The sequence below is a fragment of the Crinia signifera genome, chromosome 3 (assembly GCF_055691185.1).
Source record: "Crinia signifera chromosome 3, ASM5569118v1, whole genome shotgun sequence".
NCBI classification, from domain to species: Eukaryota; Metazoa; Chordata; class Amphibia; order Anura; family Myobatrachidae; genus Crinia; species Crinia signifera.
In genome coordinates, this window is record NC_139219.1 from 264,511,238 (window position 1) to 264,518,063 (window position 6,826).

The window sequence follows — 6,826 nt, forward strand, 5'->3', positions numbered from 1 at the left end:
TAACCTTACACCAAAGCCTTAAGTGATAATGTGATATCTAAAAAGGAGTATGAATTCATAAATATTAAAAACCCATCCACTCCGACTCTATATACACTCCCTAAAATCCACAAGGACCCCTCCACCCCCCGGTAGGCCGATAGTTTCAGGGACAAACAGCATAACCTCGAACCTGTCGGCAATTATAGACTTCTATCTACAGCCGTTAGTCAAGACTACAAAAGCCTATTTGAAAGACACCGTTGACCTACTTAGACTTTTAAAAGATGTTGAATGGGAGGAGCATTATACATTGGCCAGTGCCGATGTCTCTACCTTATACACCATTATCAGAGAGGATAAAGGCATAGAAGCGGTATCATACTTCCTGGATTAATCAGACTATTCAGGAGATCTTAAAACTTTTATTCTGGATGGTATATAATTTATTTTAAGAAATAATTATTTTTACTTTGAAGGCACTTACTATATCCAGCGTGTTGGGACCGCTATGGGCACCAGATTCGCCCCCAGCTACGCGAACCTCTTCATGGCCTACTGGGAAGACCTTGTAGTGTGGCATGGGGGGGGGGGGTTCTGGGGCGGATCTGGTGCTCTGGAGGAGATATATATAGACGATATTTTCTTTTTTTTTGGAGGGGCACACCTGAAAGTCTACAAACCTTTTGTTTTGCCCCCTGCAAATGACAAATTTACGATGTCACTATTTACATAATAAAAGGACAGCACCCCCAATTTAAATAACGCTATATACATAATGCCCCTAATAGTGCCCTATACGTAATGCCCCCAGTAGTGCAAAACACATAATGTACTCAGTATTGCCATAAGCAGAATGCCCCCAGTAGTGACATATGCAGAATGCCTCATGCCCCAGCTTTTTCCTCCTCTTCTGCTGCTGCTGAGAGCATCAGAGAGAAAGAGTGACAGCATCTGGGAGAGACCATCAAGGAGAGAGAGCATTCTGGAGAGAGTAACAGCATCAGCGAATGCGAAAGTGTCAGGGAGAAAAAATGACAGTGTAAGGGAGAGAGTGTCAGGGAGTGAAAGTGACACAGGGAGAGAGTGTGTCAAAAAGAGCTCCAGGAAAAGAGGGCATCATGTGCAAAACCATGTGCTTGATTCACATTAACTCGCTAAGCAGCATAAATTTCACTTAGTGAGCCATCTAATGCTGACCGCCATGTGAGTGAATGTCCGTCCCCCACCACATTGGGAATATTCCCACCGCAATGCGAATGGATGTTTAACATAAACATCCACGTGCACGGGAGCGGACAGGGTGAAATCATGTGATGGTCACGACCATCTAATGATTTTCCCCTGTTAACAAATATAAGTCAGTCTTGACTGACCTATATTTGCGGTGTGTGGCTCCGAAAACGGGGCGGGCGGCTGACGTGCTGTGACGTCAGCTGCCCGCTTCTGGCAGGCATTCAGTCTGCATACACATGGGAATGCCCAGAGGTTTCATGGGGATGACCATAAAACGCCCAGAGTCTGATTGTACCTGAATCAGGCCCCATGTTTACAGCAAGTGTGGCAGATAATAAGTAACATGTGCAAAGAGAGTTAGATTTGGGTGAGTTATTATGTTTCTGTGCCGGGTAAATACACAGGGGTAAATGCAGGGATTTTATGAGGGAGTTTCCGAATGTATATGTGTGTGCGCATTTATACATATATATGAGATACATATGGAGGTCCGGCATCTTGAAGGAGGGAATCCCAACAGGGGTCAGGTAAGTATACTTATATAACCCTCCCTCCTCACAGCCTAAGCCTAGCACCCCACAGCATAACCCTAACCCTCCCCGCTAGTAATTAACCCCTGTACCCCACTACCTAAATCTAACCCCCACCCCACTGCCTAACCATAACCTCTCCACCCCACAGCCTAACCTCTGCAGCCTAGAACTAAGCCCCTACCCTGGTGCCTATTCCTACCAAACCCCTCAGTAGCAGTACCCCCTCCCAAAACATTCAGAAGCACCACCAGCCTCCTCCCCAGCCCTCAGTGCCCGCAGCAACCTCCTCCCCAGCCCTCAGTGTCAGCACCCCCCTACCCAGCCCTCAGTGGCAGTACCCCTATCCCCAGTAGCAGTACCCTCATCCCCACCCCTCAGTAGCAGTACCCCCCCTCCACAGCCCTCAGTGGCAGTACCCCCCACCCCACCGCTCAGTGGCAGCAGCCCCCTCCCCAGCCCTCAGTGGCAGCAGCCCCCTCCCCAGCCCTCAGTGGCAGTTACCCCCTGTGTCAAAAGCAAGAAAAATAAAAAGAACAAAAAGAGATCCAATACAGACACTGTCCCAACCCCAATTGAAGAAATAAAGATATTTAATTTAAGTAAAAGGACATTAACCATATATGAAGAGAAAGTCCTAAAAAGAGGTCTCAAATATGCCCCAACTCATAAGTTAGACTCCTTTGAGTTCTATGTCGACTTGCAAAAGTATATACGTAAACTAACCCTTAAAAAATTATTTTTGAATAAAGATCCTGAAAAAGAGGATACTGGGGGTCCACCCAGATCCGAATTTAAATATAAATCCACATTTTATCCGAGTGGCCAAAAGGGTTGCTTTATTGACTGCTTCAGCAAAATGGTCTTAGAAGAAGTCGAACAAGCACTCAAAAAGAAAAGGAAGAGTTGCAATCTAACTCAAAAAGAATGGTCAGCTTTGAAAGCATTAAAAAGTGATAATGATCTTATCATTAAACCAGCCGATAAGGGTGGAGGGGTGGTCCTTGTGGATAAAGCTGACTATATCAAAGAAATTAATAAACAGCTGTTGGAAGGTAACACTTATGGAAAACTTAAATCAGATCCCATTACAAAAATTACAAATAACCTTACACCAAAGCCTTAAGTGATAATGTGATATCTAAAAATGAGTATGAATTCATAAATATTAAAAACCCATCCACTCCGACTCTATATACACTCCCTAAAATCCACAAGGACCCCTCCACCCCCCCGGTAGGCCGATAGTTTCAGGGACAAACAGCATAACCTCGAACCTGTCGGCAATTATAGACTTCTATCTACAGCCGTTAGTCAAGACTACAAAAGCCTATTTGAAAGACACCGTTGACCTACTTAGACTTTTAAAAGATGTTGAATGGGAGGAGCATTATACATTGGCCAGTGCCGATGTCTCTACCTTATACACCATTATCAGAGAGGATAAAGGCATAGAAGCGGTATCATACTTCCTGGATTAATCAGACTATTCAGGAGATCTTAAAACTTTTATTCTGGATGGTATATAATTTATTTTAAGAAATAATTATTTTTACTTTGAAGGCACTTACTATATCCAGCGTGTTGGGACCGCTATGGGCACCAGATTCGCCCCCAGCTACGCGAACCTCTTCATGGCCTACTGGGAAGACCTTGTAGTGTGGCATGGGGGGGGGGGTTCTGGGGCGGATCTGGTGCTCTGGAGGAGATATATATAGACGATATTTTCTTTTTTTTTGGAGGGGCACACCTGAAAGTCTACAAACCTTTTGTCAGAATCTCAACATTTTAATATCAACCTGGTGTTTTCAAGTAGCAAGGAGCTTATCAACTTCTTGGACCTTAGCCTATATATAAAACATAACAATCTTGAGACCAAAATTTATAGAAAATCTACCGATTGCAATGGCTATATCGAAAGGTCAAGTGAACACCATGACAATTGGTTAGACGGAATACCTTATAGCCAATTTATAAGGGCTAAAATAAATTGTACAGAAAAAGAAGAATGTGGCAAACAAATAAAAGATATAGTTCAAAGGTTTTTAGATAAAGGCTACGATAAAACCATGCTAGAAAAAGCCTGTACTAAGGTATCTGAGATGCCCCGTACCGACCTCCTAAAGGAGAAGGATAAAGCTATCCCTTCCTCCAGCAATGATCATACAAAATGGGCTTTCATCAACCAATTTCATACCCAGCACAAAGAGGTTGAGTATATTTTTAAAAAACACTGGAACGTCTTGAAACAAGACCCCACAATAGGTAAAGAATTACCCACTAAGCCTTCATTTATATACAGAAGGGCTCCTACAATTAAAGACAATGTAGTAAGAAGTGCAATTGAACCCCAAATTAGAAGTAGCATAAGGAGCAAAGGCTTCTATCGGTGTGGTTCTTGCAAAATCTGTAAATGTACCAAGGGTATAAGCAAGATGAATGATTTTAACGTAAATGGTATTAATTTTCCCATAAAAAACTTCATCACCTGTAATTCAAAAAATATAATTTATGGTATAGAATGCATATGTGGTCTTATATATATTGGTAAAACCACCAGATGCATGAAAACTAGAATGGCCGAACACATCTACAATATTCAGAAGGGACTAGATGTACACACCCTTTCGGCTCATTTCAAATTAAAACATAACTGTGACCCTACCAAGATTAAAACCTTTTGGGGGTTACAGGCTCTGAGATCCACTTGGAGGTGTAAAGATCTGGACCAGAGATTAGCAAAAGCCGAAATGAAGTGGATATACACATTAAAAACACTCCCCAACGGCCTGAATGGTGAATTTGAATTAAAGTGTTTTTTATAATAAATTTTTATAATACATTGTACTAGTTTTTAACCACTTTTTATCCATTTTAGATATTTTTATTAATTTCACCTTAGCTTGAACCCTTGATCATTCTTACCCTATTGTTATTTATTGGATTTTATAAATAGAATTCCTTGTTTCTAAATGTAATTATTCCCAGTATATCTATTATTAATAATATATATTTCCGATATTCAGTGCCAATATATTTATTGTTATTATATTTCTTTTCATATACAATGATTGTTTGGACTGTTTCCACCATAAATAATGGACGAAATCTTGTGAGACAAAGCACTTATTCTATTTCCGGGTATGTGGAACGCATATTGAATACTATGCAACGCATTTCCCAGTGGCAAAGAGCAGCATTCAGGTGGAACGCACCTCTAACAGCATACTTCCGCCTTTTGGAGTGTAATGGAACGCACTCGCGTCACTTCCGCTTCCAGCAACGGATCCGTTTGGTACACAGATGTAGTACCAAGATAAAAAGACTTTTGTGACCTTCGTTTTCTACAGAATGTCTGTTTTATATGTATATTTAAGGCTGCTAAATTGTATCTTGCTTTTTCTTTTATTTTTATGTATTAATTCTGATTGGGGAATGTTTTTTGTATGCACAGTGCACTTCCTGCACGCATTCTGCGGCTGGAAATGCCCATTATCTCCTAGTGAATAAAAAGGCTCCAAGGAGATGGTGTCACCAGCTTCGGAGGAAGGACCCTCCAGGTCCGAAAACGCGTTTAAGCTTCATTAAACCATCTCATTTGGACTCCTTGGAATAGTCTTTGGACCCTGCTTGACCGCTATACCACCCGCTGTCTTTTGGAGGAACCGGTACCCCCATCTGGAGCGAGCAGCAAGTATTGTCCTGGGCTATTATCCATCCTCTTTCACACCCGCTGTGGTGTTACATGCTTGTTTTTTTATTTTAAATGTGAGTGTACACTTGTAATAAAATGTATTACTTTATCTATACAGTGTTGCACTATTTGCTTTTTCTAAGTTCTAGGGATCTCCCTGAACATTATCTTCTGAGCCCAGAGTGATCTTTGCAGGACCTGAGTGTCCCCATTCTGCGGTATATTTAACATCGAATATGTGAGTGGGATATCAAGACATATCTATTTTCCTCTGGTGTTTAAATCATCTGCACTATGTCGGTCTTTTTTTGAGTTGTTTCAGATCAATATCAGGACTCTGTGAACTGTTTCATTTACCCAGAAATCTCAGTAAGGACTAGTCAATTTTATGTATGTGGGATCGCTCAGTGTGACATCTATTTTGTTTTTCCTGCCTATTCTAAAACTTTGGTGAAAGTTTTTTGGTGTCATTAGAGCTGTATTCCACAAGCTGGCGCATTTAGGAGGTCTATATACATGTGTTTACACATCCCAGCATGCCTTGCCATAGTATTGCTATCAGGGAATGCTAAAACTATTGCAAGGCATGCTGGGATGTGTAGTTTCACAACAGCTGGAGGGCCGCAGGTTGGATATGCCTGTTAAAAAGGTATGTGTGTGTTGGGCAGAGTGCAGGGCATGGGGAACATGTTTGTTGGGCAGAGTGCAGGGCCCGGGGAACATGTGTGTTGAATAGAGTGCAGGGCCCGGGGGAACATGTGTGTTGGGCAGAGTGCAGGGCCTGGGGAACATGTGTGTTGGGCAGAGTGCAGGGCAGGGGAACATGTGTGTTGGGCAGAGTGCAGGGCAGGGGAACGTGTGTGTTGGGCAGAGTGCAGGGCCCAGGGAACATGTGTGTTGGGCAGATTGCAGGGCCGGGGAACATGTGTGTTGGGCAGAGTGCAGAGCCAGGGAACATGTGTGTTGGGCAGAGTGCAGGGCCTGGGGAACATGTGTGTTGGGCAGATTGCAGGGCCTGGGGAACATGTGTGTTGGGCAGAGTGCAGGGCCCAGGGAACATGTGTGTTGGGCAGAGTGCAGGGCCCAGGGAACATGTGTGTTGGGCAGATTGCAGGGCCGGGGAACATGTGTGTTGGGCAGAGTGCAGGGCCCGGGGAACATGTGTGTTGGGCAGATTGCAGGGCCTGGGGAACATGTGTGTTGGGCAGAGTCAGGGCCAGCGCTACCCGCTCAGCAGCTCCTGCAAAGCAGGGAGGCGCCATGCTGAAAAGGCGCCGTCTCCCTCCCTGCTCTGTGCTGCCTCAGTCCTCACAGTCACTGCCTCCTGCGCGCCGCCCGCAGCGCCTGTCTGACAGCGGGCAGGTGGCAGTATAAACACCTGCTCCCT